General features: G+C 37.9%; 1 pseudogene; it reads right to left on the reverse strand.

Annotated features, from left to right (window-relative positions):
• Positions 1 to 615: 615 nt before the first annotated feature.
• On the reverse strand, positions 616 to 1,976 carry LOC108986517 (annotated as a pseudogene).
• Between the last annotated feature and the right edge of the window lie 12,500 nt (positions 1,977 to 14,476).

Consider the following 14,476-nt stretch of genomic DNA (forward strand, 5'->3'; position numbering starts at 1 on the left):
TCTTCATGGGCCATGGCTGAAAGAATTGGTCCCCATGTATAATAATGTCGTGATGAATGGGAATAATAATAATACATAGCCCCAAGTTTTCAATGAGATATCATTGTCTACTGCAAGCCAAAAAACCGTGGGAAAAGCCTACAATATCCCATCCTCGGCTCTCTTTATCTCTATATGCACGGGAGAGGGTAAAAAATAAAGAGAAGTGTTATAATCATAAATAGGTTTAATAAAAATAAATTTATTAATTGATATAGTTTTATATAATACGTTAGATTTATTTATTATAAAAGTAATTTTATAATTACACTATATCAAGAAATATCAATTTTTAAATTTATTTTTATTAAATCTCTTTATAATTGAAACATTTATTAAAAGCAAATAACAGTCCAAAAACTAAAGGCCCAAAGAAAGAAAAAGAAATAAAAAAGGAAGGAAAACAAAAACCACCCTGATTTAACAGTTTTTGTCCCTGCAATAAATCATCTTTTAATTGATAATAAGAATATATATAGATACAAGTTATTATTGAGAGCATTCATTTTATATATATGATGTGACATTATGTAGACCACACATCTCTCCAAATGAGTATTAAAAATAATAAATTAGAAGTAATTACGCAGTGAGTATAAATATATACTGCTATAATGACTTCTCTTTAACATTACCGTGATAATAAATAACATTTGGAAAATTGACGATATCCTGCTGAAAACGCAGCCTTTTTGAGCTGTGGAGGAGGAAAGAGTGCTACTTATCAAGAGAATTCTTCATGGGGATGATCAAAGTCACGATTCTCCACTCCGTCTAACAGCATTTCTTGGTGGCGGCATTTATGACTGCAAAAGGCTTTCTCACCCCTGCATATGTCGGAGGCAAAAATACAGGCTTTAAGTCATAGGATATATATAGAAGAACCCATTTCAGCGCAGTATACTGTTGGTGAATTCAAGGAAATCAAAAGGGAGTTCTTTTGTAAAAAATCTATCTCGTCAATTTTCTCGATTAATTATCCTGTCACCAAATTTGGAGTTCAAGCAAAGCCCTCCACACAAATTACCGTAGCATAGCAGAAATGAGGCCATTAACCAAATCCTTGCAAGCAAGGGAGAACCATACCTTGCTGTAAATTTAAAAGAAGGAAATGGATCACACCTGTAGATGTAAATGTCTTCAGTCTGTTCAAGAGTCTTCTTGCAAGTGAAACAGAAACTCAGGAAGTTCTCCAAGGAAGAGCTTGGCTCACCCGGTAAAGAATAGTAGGTCTCCACGATGCAGTCATCAAATATATGAGTGGTTCTTGGAAAAGGCCCACGACATATGACACATGTATAATCCTCAGAAAGCTCCATCTCACTCACAGAGAGACTAACCGTGACAACTCGTGGAGAATCCTTTGTCTGGATGCCAGAACTTGGAGACCCAAATTCTGATAATTTGAAATTCCGGGTTTTGACTCCGAAATCAGCCGGAGATTTTGGAGACTCGGTTGGAGATAGTGTAGAAGGTGGCAGGGGAGGGATTTGAACTCTAAGCTTTGTACCAAATATCACCTTTCCATTGCTGGGTTTAAAAGAATTCTCTTCAATACTTCCATCATGTAGAGTATCTATTAGAGCAAGGCCAATGCCTTTCGAGTCCTTTTTCCCCCATGAGTGTTTACTTTCTGAGGAAGATTTTGCGGATATGGGTTGGCTTCTGTCATATGTGAATGGGTTTCCAAGAGAACAGAATGGTATGGTGTCAAGAATTGAGGTTGGACTCACCGCAGTTTGAGTCTCGGAGGGATCCTTTGCTCTGAAAGCTCTAAATCTGGGACAACCAAAGAAAAATGCTACGGGTTTGGTGCCTTTTTGGGTGGGAGATGGTTGAGAGCTGTGATCTGCAGCCATTAAAGATTGCTTGCTAGCTGGTCATTGTTCTGGATCTATTTCTCAGCATAACTCCCTCTTCTCAGATAGTCCTCAAGAAAATAATGTTGATTTGCAGTGTCTAACAGGAATAAAAATTTATTAGTTTCAGGCGATAGACAATGAATTTACAAAGATATCAAAGACCTGATATACAATTGCCAGCATACCTGAAATTATTAGAGTAAATATTATCCAGAATCAACCATGAGTTGCTACTGGTGACAATCTCAAACCCAACCTTGGAGCTTCGAAGGTGGAAGAACAAGCTCTGTTTTTTCCTAGAAAAACACTACTGAGATGCCCTTAGCTCCATCAATAAAACCCAGAAACAAAATGAAACAAAACAGAAAAAGAAGTTTCTGATAAATTGAAAAGCCTCCTAGATTTCTGTAGCTTCCATTTATGGGCACTAGAAGAAAATGATTAGAAATCAAAACAAGGGTTCCCTATTTTCCGTCCAGAACATACTGCATGGACAAGATTACTGCCATTTATAAACAAAAGAACTGTGTTTTAATTTTTTATCATCTGGTCTTTCTGAAAGGAATGGCATAATTGGTTTTACTACTCCCAACCGAAAAAAAAACACCCATCGATATCAACATGTACCAAACGAAAGATTAGAATATTTTTCTCTCTCAAACTTAGCTTTCCGTTAGTGGGTTTTTCACTCCTGCCATCAATTTCACTCTGTCACATCCTCTTTCTTCAGTCTGATCACTTCTTGCAACACCACAACGGACTTGCAAACAGAGAAAGTGAAAGTGAAAATGGAAAGCCTTCAACTCGAAGGGAATGCTTTGTGTTGTGGTGAGCCCCTTTTAAAGAGAGATCATGAGGAAGTGGAGGCCTGTGCATGACAATCGGAGCACATAATCGGGGATTATGATCATGGGAAATGATAGGAACCGATTAGATATTTTTTTTTTTATATAAAATTTTGCGTTTGTTTAAATTTTAATATTATATTTTTATTTTTCTTATTTAAAAAAATTACACTATCGTACAATTCCTAATTTACTAGGTGACCCTATCATTTTACACATGATAATACACCCCTAACTTGAAAAATAGGCACCCTTGCATAATGATCTTGTCATTTCGCAATGAGTTTCTTTCTTTCTTTCTTACGTAGGTATGTTATTTGTCCCTAGTAAAATCACTGTTCACGTAAGGGTCGTAGACACAGATCCCGTGTGCGGCGTCGCCTAGCAGGGCTAAAGAATGTAGTATGATACTTTGTTCATACTTTTGGTCATTCTGAAAGCATTTATAGGGAATGCTTGTGGGTTTAGGAAGAGTTTTCTTTTCTTTACCTTTCATTTTTTCTTATGCTTTGTTACGAGCATAAAGGAAATAAAAAGTGAAGAAGGGTCGTTATTCTATCAGTATAATATTAGTCTGTTAGTTGATATGTGGGTGAAACGCTGTCGTTAAGAGTAGTGTGGGTTAGTGAGGAAATGAATAAAGCAATACGGTGTGGTCTGAGTTAGTAAGTGATTTACTGAAACATTGTTGTTATAAGCTAGGAATGTTAGTATTCAAAGACAATACACTGTGTTTAATACATTGCTATAAGAAGGAAAATATGAGCTAGGTAGAACCAACTCTGAAATTTAGTTACATTTCCTTCCAATTCACTCCCTTTCTCTTCTCGAATTCTCATCTCTTTCCCTTAACTAGGTCTTCATTCTTGGAGGTTAACTACCTTGAAATATTCAGATTACAAGGACTCATTACAATTGGTATCAGTTGTCAGTGTGCCATGGCAGAAGGTACGCGATCCTATGCTCAAGTGGTGGATGTCGTTACACATTTGAGGAAAAAATAGGAAAGGCAGCAGAAGCAGTTAGAAGATACAATCGCAATCTTGATTCAGCAATAGGAAGCAGCTCGGAATGACAAGCAAACTCAGGACAAAAGGTTTTCTGAATTATTGCAACAGATCTCAAGACTTTATGCTAGTAGTTCTGATGGCCATGTTCAATTACCTCGAAACTTTCAGGAGGAGTGTCCTAATGGTGAGGTTAATGAAGTCGTGACTGAAGTGCAGCATCGAGAGTTTGGTGATCAAGGTTTTCATAAAGGCATTAAATTGGATTTTCCAAGGTTTGGAGGAAAAAATCCTTCTGCATGGATTTATAGGGCAAATCATTATTTTCTTTATCATCAAGTCCTTTCTGGTTAGAGAATTTTCTTCGCCTCTTTTCACATGGACGAGGAGGCTTTGATCTTGTTTCAGGATGCGAGTGATGCTGAAGTTTTCCATTCGTTGGAAGAGTTTGCTAGAGCAGCGCAGATACGATTTGGATCATCTGTTTATGATGATCCAATGGAGGCTTTAACATGATTAAGTCAGGTCAGTTCTATACCAGCTTATAAATCAGAGTTTGAATTGTTGTCAATAGAATTAAAGGTGTGTCAGAGAGAAACAAATTAAGTTGTTTTTTGAGTGGTTTGCAGGATGACATTAGATTGCCAGTGAGGATGCTGAATCCTCCTTCTCTCAATGATGCTTTTGGTTTGTCAAAAATCCAAGAGCAATATATTTGTTGTACAAAAAAGTCCTGGAAATGTGGTTTTCTCGATTCACACTAGAGTTCTGTTGAGGGATCTAGTTCTAGAAATGGTCCTATGGGATCCATTTTGGGCACACCCAAGTCCTTACCGACATCAAAACTTCCCTATCAAAAACTTTATGAGGTTCAGATGCAGGAAATGAGGAAGAAATGACTTTTTTTTTTATTTTTGTGATGATAAGTGGCAACCAGGTCATAAATGTGCCAAACCTAGGCTCTACTTAATGGAAGGCATGGAGCTTTTTAGTAGCCTAGAATGAAGAAGTGGAGGGTGAGGTTATTTTTTATGATGCTATGGAGGAGATGGTGGCTGATATTGCCTCTATTTCTTTACAAGTCATGATTGGTGCACCAAATCCTAAGACCATGTGAGTAGTGGGGCATATTAATATGAGAAAAGTGGTCATTTTGATTGACACTGGCAGTACCCACAATTTTGTGGATACTGCACTTGTATCTCATTGCAATTTGTCTATAGTAATAGAAAAACCTATTCATGTGAGGGTGGCCAATGGTGAATTGTTGACTAGTACAGGCACAATTTCAAGGGTTGGGGTTACAATACAAGGCACTATATTTTCAGTTGATTTTTTTGCCTTAGAATTGGGAGTATGTGATGTAGTATTGGGCATTCAATGGCTACTGTCCTTGGGCCCTGTGCTTTGGGATTTTGTGTCCTTAAAAATGAGTTTTTCTTATGGTGGAAGGCATATGTGTCTTCATGGTCTTATGTGTTCCATTGATTTGGTGGATAACAAGGAGCTTTCATCCATTCCTAAAGTGGGCAATAAAGGAGTGTGGTTGCAATTGTTATCTTTTGAAAATAGTTTACCTCAGCCTATTCTGGCAGAGGAAGTTTTTGAACTTTTAAAGAAATATAACAAAGTTTTTGAGGAACCTAAAGGGTTGCCTCCACAGGATCTAAGGATCATCAAATTCTGGTTAAAGAAGAGTCAATGCCAGTCAGTGTTCGACCTTATAGGTAAACATACTTTCAAAAGAAAGAAATTGAAAGGATAGTTGCTGAGTTGCTACAGTTTGGAGTGATTAGACAAAGTTAGTCCCCATTTTTATCTCCAGTTTTGTTGGTTAGAAAGTCAGATGTGTCATGGAGAATGTGCATTGATTACAGGATTCTGAATTAGATCACCATAAAGATAAGTACCCTATTCCAGTTGTGGATGAACTTTTAGATGAGCTATTTGGTTCTACTGTATTTTCCAAATTAGACCTCAGATCAGGCTACCATCAAATTAGAATGAAAGTTGTAGATGTTCATAAAACAACTTTTAGAAGACATGAAGGACATTATGAGTTCCTTGTTATGCCATTTAGACTCACTAATGCTCCATCCACATTTCAGTTACTCACGAATGATCAGTTCAGGCATTTTTTAGACACTTCGTTATTGTTTTCTTTGATGATATTCTGGTGTATAGTAAGGACTAGCAGTCTCGTTTGTCTCTTTTAGCAACTATGTTGGAAACTTTGGAGAAGAACCACTTGTTTGCAAAGTAGTCAAAATGTCATTTTGCTTGCACTGAAATTGAATACTTGGGCCAATTGATTTCTAAGGATGGTGTTAGGTGTAACGCCCCGTTCCCGGAGGTCCGGAGAGTTAGCTCCTAATACTTAAAATTAACTTAAATAACACAACTATAAAATCTAGAAAATCCCATCAAATATCAATCCACTTAATCAAACAAAAGATCTAAGTTCCTCCATGGTGACAATAAAGAAATCCCCAATAACATAAATTAGAAATTCTCCAAAAACTCGAAAATATCCTCAACTCATCAAATCAAATACCCGAAAAATAAATCAGTTTACTAACTACGACTCTCAAATAAACATTTGTACCCTAAGACACTTATTCCACTACGATCATCACACCTTGCTAAACTTTCTACTCTTGTTCTTCAGCTGAACCATCAAAATTATCTGAAAATATATATGGAGATAAGGGGTGAGTTATTAACAACTCAGTAAGCAGAAGACATATACTAGTGTGTAAACATGAGCATTTACAGAAATCAGAATGCAGAACAAAATATTTTCATTTTCAGAGTGCGGAAGCAAAACGAGTTATCAAAATATCAGATCGAAGATTTAGAAATAATTTCATTCAAAAGTATTCTTTGGCATAGCATAAATGATGATCATCATCATCAGAACATCATATCAGAACATAGGTCATGTATAACCCCTGTGGTAGGGTTGTGCATCTACGGATAGTCAAGCAGAACATAAATCACTCTGTCACCAAGGTGTGCACTCAAAACAGAGACTCCTACTATAACCCATGGCAGGGCCGTATCCACTATTATTACCCGTGGTTGGGCTGTATCCACTATTATAACCCGTGGTTTGGCCGTATCCACCATTATTATCCGTGGTTGGGCCGTATCCACTATTGTAACCCGTGGTTGGGCCGTATGCCACTATTATCACCCGTGGAAGGGCCATAACTGAACAGAGCGGAAACAGAATCAAATTCAGAATCAGAGAGTCATGCCAAAGGTTTTCAGAAATCACGTCTTATCCAAACAGGGTACTGAACAAAATCTTCAGAACAGAAAAAAATCATATCGCAACATAATTTATGCACAAATTTCACATTCACTCGTTGTTTTCAAAGTTCAGAAACAGAATGTCAAAAATAAGCTCATGTATACACCAGTCATGATAGAAAATACCTTCTTCTTAAACAGAATCTCATGAGTAATGCAGAACAAATGACTGAGGTAGTTCAAATTTATTTTCAAAATCAAATATGTATATTTTTCAAAAATAACCTCAGCTCATTTTATTTTAATGCAAAGTCTAGTATAGGAACCCCGCTTACCTGAACTTCTTAGCTTTTTCAAAATTCCTAAAAAATGTCGAACAATAATTAATCATCACCTATAAAATAATCACATAATTCTCATAAATTTCCAATTAATCTCTTAGTTCTATATTCAATCCTACGCTTCTAAAATATCCTATTAAAATCCTCAAAACCTAAAATTTCAAATCATTACCTTATAAAATCATCACTATTGATTTAATAACTATGACTAAAACATATAAAAGTCAAACCTATTTATTATTGAAAACCAACTATAAAGTTTAATACTGGATAATATAATTATCCCAAAATATTTTAAAAATAACCATAACTATATTTTTCAAATAGACTAAATCATATCAAAAGTGTAAAAATAACATTACACCAATATTGTTTACCCTATAAATAAAACTTTACTTAATAACAAGTTAAAATACTTAAGTAATTTTCTGTGATTATAATTAAAATGTTCAAAATAAAATTTCACACTTACTGTAAAAATAATATGCTATCAATAGTACAATTTTTTTTTAAAAAAAAAAACCCTATTTATTTTATGTACAATTTCTTATACTTCCCACAAAAACTATGTAAAAACAGATTTAATATAAACATAATTCCAAATTGAAACCACCCAATAATAAGGGTAATATTGTAATTTCATATCCTAAATAGTATGTAAAACTAAGTTTACGTAAATTCTTGAGAAAAACGTTGATTGAGTTTACGGTGCAGCAGTCAGCGAGGCAAGGCGCGAGAAACTCGCCGAGAAGAGAATGAGAGACGCAACGGCAGTGCTGGTCGGAGGTCAAAGGTGGTCCACGCGGCGGCAGAGCACTGAGATTGAGAGAGAGAGAGGAAGAAAGATGAGCGAGAGAGAGAGAGAGACAGAGGAGAGTTGAGTTCGGGGGTAGCTTATCGAGAGGAGAGTGACGAGCTTGGATGGAGTGTAGCGCCCAACGATACTCACTGTGCGGTGGCGATGTCGTGGAAGAGGATGGCGGCGGCGGCGCTCGGCCGGTTTGCGTCAAACATCAGCAAATAGAAAAGAAATTTGCTATGTTTTTGGGGACAAAAACAGAGGTTTCAACAATGGGTTGAACGATGGCTTAGGGCGGGGCGCGATGGTAGCGTTGAGTCTGATCCGTGGGTTGCTGCTACGGGAAAGACGCTGGTGGCAGCGGCTGGGTTGTGGTTACTTGAAGGTGTGGTGCGGTGGCACTGGTAAACCGAGAGAAAAGAAAAAGAAGAAAAACTGAAGCTGCTAGTGCACACGGCGTTGGTTTCTACAAGGAGCTGCCTCCACGGCTGAGTGTTATGTCGGTTTGGGCTTAGGTTGTGGAGGGCTTCCGCACACAAAAGGGATGGGGAAGGTGACGGCAGTGCTAAGCCGAGTGCTACGGGATGTTGTTTGTGTGGAAAGGGGTTGCAAGCGGCGGCAGTGAACGAAATGAAGGCGTTCTCTACGCATGGCTATTGCGTGCGTATAAATATGATGCGAAAACCCTAGAGATAAGAGAGACGTGTGTGCGGATGAATGGTTGAGTCGTGTGTGTGCGTGCATGCAGTGAACGAGAGGAAAAACTGTAGGGGTGAAAAAATAAATAAAACAAACGGGGAAGTTAACGTGTGGAAAAAAATAAAAAATAAAATAAAGCTTTTTCACACATAGTTTTGAAAACATTTTCGCACTGGGACCGGGTGTTACATTAGGGCTGTTCCAAAGAAGTTATCAGCTATGCTAACTTGGCCTACTCCCAAAAATGTGAAGTCTTTAAGGGATTTTTTGGGGCTAACTGGTTACTACAGAATGTTTATTAGGAGTTATGGTCATATAGCAGCCCCTTTGACTTCTTTATGGAAGAAAGAAGCTTTCCATTGGTTTGCAGTAGCATCAAAAGCATTTGAACAATTGAAGAAGGCTATAACGAGTCCTCCAGTATTAGCCTTACCTGAATTTTCACAGAAATTAATCATTGAGTGTGATGCTTGTGGAGTGGGTGTGGGTGCAGTGTTGATGCAAAACCAATAACCTATAGCTTTTTTAAGTCAAGCATTGAAGGCGAAGAACTTACTCCTTTCCGCATTTGGAAATGAGTTATTGGCTTTGGTTATAGATGTAAAGAAGTGGTGCCCTTCTTTGGTTGGGACTACATTTGTTGTCAGAACAGATCACCATAGTTTAAAATACCTTTTGGATCAAAAGGTGGGATTAGCTGCTCAACAAAAATGGATCTCAAGGTTGATTAGTTATGAGTTTTCCTTTGATTTTAAGAAAGGAGTGGATAATAGAGTTGTTGATACATTATTAAGGGTAGAATCTTCTGATGAATGTGGCTCACTAGCTATTATTTCTTTCCCTACTCCAACTTGGTTGGAGGAAATCAAACAAGCTTACATGTTTGATGATGTGGCCCAACAGTAGCTCAAGTCATTGCTGGATGGATTGCCTTCTACTTCTGCCTTCTCTCTTAGACATGGTCTCTTGTTTAAGAAGGGTAGGATATATGGTCCTAATAGCCATGAGCTTAAGGCTAAGATTTTGGATTTCATCCATGCTTCTTCTAGTGCTGGACACTCAGGCTTTCAGAAGTCTCTACAGTGTGCTAGACATGATTTTTATTTGGTTTGGGTTGAAGAAAGAGGTCAAACAATAAATTCGAGAATGTGATACTTGTCAGTGGAATAAAGTAGAAAATGTTTATCCTGCTGGTCTCCTTCAACCCTTAAAATTATATCAAAAAGAACACGTGGCATTATATACCACTTGCCTTGTCGTTTACTACTGCATTCATTGAGCAAACCCCATTACTTTAATGAATAATAATAATCATGATGATCATGATATATATATATATAATAATAATAAATTATACTTTCATCGTATGAATGAGTACGTGGGCTGTTGATCCTTTATAACCCATTTTCGTTCATGACCTTATGGTCACATTCATATTGAACCAAGAGAGTCAGAAAAGAGTTCCAAAACTTTTATACATGAGAGAGAATTTGATCCATATATACATATTGGCCGATGGGTAACAGTCTAAGGTGTTGCTTGGTTTGTGTGCTTCCCTATGGAGCCCTAGAGTCGATCCACATCGTCCATTTAAACGGCCACATGGAAGAGATTACGGGATCAGCCACGACCAATGAGATTCTTCAGGCGAACCCAAATCACGCATGTCCTGAGCAAACCCTGCTCTCAAGGCGTTGTACGTAAAGTCTTGATGCTCTCCCTGTGTTTTGAGCTCAAGAGAGGAAGCATATAGAGTACTTCTTGATCCCGGACTCCTTTCTGCCCAAGAAGAAAAAAAGGTCCTGGGACGACCAAAGTGGCTTTTCTTTTTTGAGTCTTTGCCTTTTTGTGGCTTTGGTCTACTGTAATGCAGAACAAAACACTTTTTATTTTTAAAATGGAGAGTCAGAATGTGACGCCCCAACTCCTGAGTATGGAAACACGAAAATCGTGATGTCGGGATGATGACAACAAGGGTCACGCATCCCAACGATAAGTGCTCAAGTGTGTGCAACATGCAAAAGTGCACAACAAAAGTCGCAGCAGTTAATTTAAGTAAGTCAACTAAGTACCATAAATTTAAATACAAATATCCAAAATAAATTACCTTTAAAAAGTTATACAGTTATCCGAAAATATTACAAAGGGAAAATACATAAACGAGTGATAAAATGAATCTCGATACACGAGAGCAACGCCAGATCACTCCTCCAACGGAGCCAAGCCTAAGGCTCGTCGTCCTCTTCTGCATCAAAATCTGCGATACCATAAAACGGTACCGTAGGTAAGTAATAATCCAAACAACCCACGAGATAAAAATGCATTAATGCAACCAGCAAACAGACCCCAAAACTTTATTTTCCTCGAAAATGATTATTTTCCAACGTACGTCAAAAACCTCATTTGACAAAAAACACGCCATGAATAATATTCGTCATTTTCCCAGAAAATATGCTCGTAACCATTAAATCATAAATCGACAACATAAACATTTATCGGACACTGTAGGCGGTAATTATAGGCGGGACTATACCACCATCTCTACCGCGTGCACCGTAGGCAAGAATCACAGGCGGGACTATATCACTATCCCTGCTTACCACCATTCCTACTGCATGCACCATAGGCGGGACTCTACCACCATCCCTACAGTCTCTTTTCATTTCTCTCAAACCAGTCAATCCAATCATTTCAAACATATTCAAAATCAATTTTCATATGAAAATCCAGTTTTTCAAGTATACATATGAACATGTATGCAATTATGCGAAAACTCAATTTTCAGTTACAAACATGAACATGGGTGCAAATATGCAATGTACATGAAACGACACAATATCCAACAACCAACAAATCACAATATAATCTAGTCACACAAACAACTCTATCCTCCAATCCATCCGACCCTTTACTCCTCGGACTCAGTCTAACACAACCAACTAGATCACAATAAAAATGAGTTACTGCAAAAATATATTTAAATCGTGAAAGTCATTTGGGAAAATACTTACAGAGCTATAATATACTTTTCGAAGGATCACAGAGGTGCTAAAAGTGGCGGCACAACAACATAACAGTGCAAAATGCACTACGGCCGTAGGTCTCAAAATGCAAGATTTTGAACAGGGATAAACAAAGACTTGAGATTATTAGGGAATGGCTCAGGGATGTCGGTGAAGCTAATGGTGGTGGTGGTTGGCCATAGGTGGCGGCGTAGAGGGCAGTTGAAGTCCAAAAAATCCAAAACGGAAATGGAGTTGGATGGACTTTATTGGTGGCGGATCGGAGCTGAGGATGTGTGGGTTAGGTAGCTGGGGGGTAGTCGGTGGTGTGGTGAATAAAAATGGTGGCCAATGGTGGCGCGCGAACACAAGAGGTGTTGCGGCTTGAAGTCGTGCGTGGGGACTCATGGCGACGCGAGAGGGGCTAGACACCGAAGGGTGAGGTTGCCGGCCGGAGGGGAAGAAAACGGGAGGGGCGGTGATGCACATGGGAGGCGCACAGCCGTGCATGGTGGACGGCGCACGGAAGGGGAGAAAGAGAGGGGCTCGCGCGTGGGAGAGAAGAGAGAGAGAGGAGAAAAGAAAATGAGGGGAAAAAGAAAAGAAAAAGAGGAAAAGAAAAAAGGAAAAATAAAAAGTGAGATAAAGAAATGAGGTTCAATCATCACATCTTGGGTTACATAAATGATCTAACGAAAATGATTTCAAAACAGCAAGTTAAATAAAATAATTTAAACATAGTGCTCAAATGAAAATAAAATAATTAAATCCAACAATAAACTAATTTAAAATAACGAGCAATTTAAATAATGAATAATAATTAATAACAAGAAAACACATTGAATTAACAATTAAAAATCTTAAAATAATATAACGTAAATCATCTAAAGTTTAAAACAAGAAAGCTCATAATCTAAATAAATACAATAATTTACTTAGTCAAAATACATGTAAATACGGGGCTATCACATAGAACATATTATCAAAAATATTAGAGCTAAAATTCGAAAATATTTTTATTCAAAATTCATTTGGCATAGCATAAGTGAAACATTACATCGTATCTTATCATATCAGAACAAAGACCATGTTTTACCTCATGGTAGTGCTGTGCAAATCGCAGCGGCCAACCGCACATAGGAAAGTTGGTACAAACCTGAACAGAGTCCACAATTTTACGCCTGTGGTAAGGTCAAACAGAATATATAAAAAAATAGAATATCATGCTAGAGGCTTTTAGAAATCACATCGTTTCATATCAGAGTATAGAACATCTTAAGAACATAACAGAATCAGATCACAAAAAGATAATTTATGCACAAAATTTCATATTCACTCTCTTTTGCACAGTTCAAAAATCAATCACAGATCATTTTATTTTATGCAAAGTTTAGCATAAGAATCTCGATTACCTGAACTTCAGAACCTTTCAGAATTTCTCCATAGCAGTACTGAAAAAAAATCAATCGTCACCTATAAAATAGTCACGTACTCCCATAAATTTCCAATCAAACACGTATATCGATGCTTAAGCTTGAAGTACTACATACCCTAATTTTCCTTACAAAAACTATCTACAACCCTTATAACTCTAAAATATAATCACTTCCCAAATTACCTCGATATCAATTAACATTTCCGATTTATACATTAATTCTAAAATATTTCTGTAAAAATATAATTTTTGTACTATAGCAAGTTAGACTGGCCCCCCTTAAAAATATGATACTTACTTTCTACAACCCAACCGAGGCCCACGATAATTTCACACCCAACATGAAAAATATAGAAATTCAAACCTTGGCTTGTAAAACTCAAATGGCATAATCGTACTTTCATAGGAAAATTTTATGTTCAACTACACGGGACAAAATAACTTCTTCCTATTTTGGAATCCAAAACCGAACTAGCAGAAGTTGGTACGGCTGGGACATACCGAGAGGAGCAACGAGTGATGGTGTGGGCGAGTGGAAGATGGTGTTGAGGGAGGTTGAAGGTCACTGAGAGAGAGAGAGAGCGATGTGAGACAGAGAGAGATGATGAAGAGAGAGAGTAAGCCGAGAGAGAGAGAGAAATGGAGAGGGTGATACTAGCTTACCAAAAGGGACACGGTAGACTTAGAGTGGGGTGGAGTGCCTGTCAAAGTCTTTTGTGCTGGTGGTAACGACGTGGAATGCTGGCACCATGTCGTGGCTTTGAATGAAAAGAGCACAGGGCTGTTGCTTTGTTTTCAAGTGTTAAAATAGGGGGCAACGGGCTGACGGCTTGCGGTGGTGATGCCCCGTGTGTGGGTGGCTACGACTTCGCATGGGCTGGGAGGTGGGCTAACACACGGTGGTGAGGAGACAGTGAGAAACTGAGAGGAGATGGAGAAAACAAATGAAGCGACTACTCTAGCTTTTGGTTGAGGATGAAGAACGTGGGGGTTGAAGAGCAAAGATGGCTACTGCGGAGTTGATTCAGACTCTTCAGAGGCAACTCCTTGTGCAACAGTATATCTTTGCATGAGTAAAGAAAATATGGTACCCTAGGATAGAGAAAGAAAACCACCGGGTGATCTTGTGTTTGAGAGGCAAGACAAGTGTTGATGAATGTGTAAAGATATATTTATATATATATATATATAT

This window comes from Juglans regia, chromosome 8 (assembly GCF_001411555.2).
Source record: "Juglans regia cultivar Chandler chromosome 8, Walnut 2.0, whole genome shotgun sequence".
In the NCBI taxonomy this organism is placed as follows: Eukaryota; Viridiplantae; Streptophyta; class Magnoliopsida; order Fagales; family Juglandaceae; genus Juglans; species Juglans regia.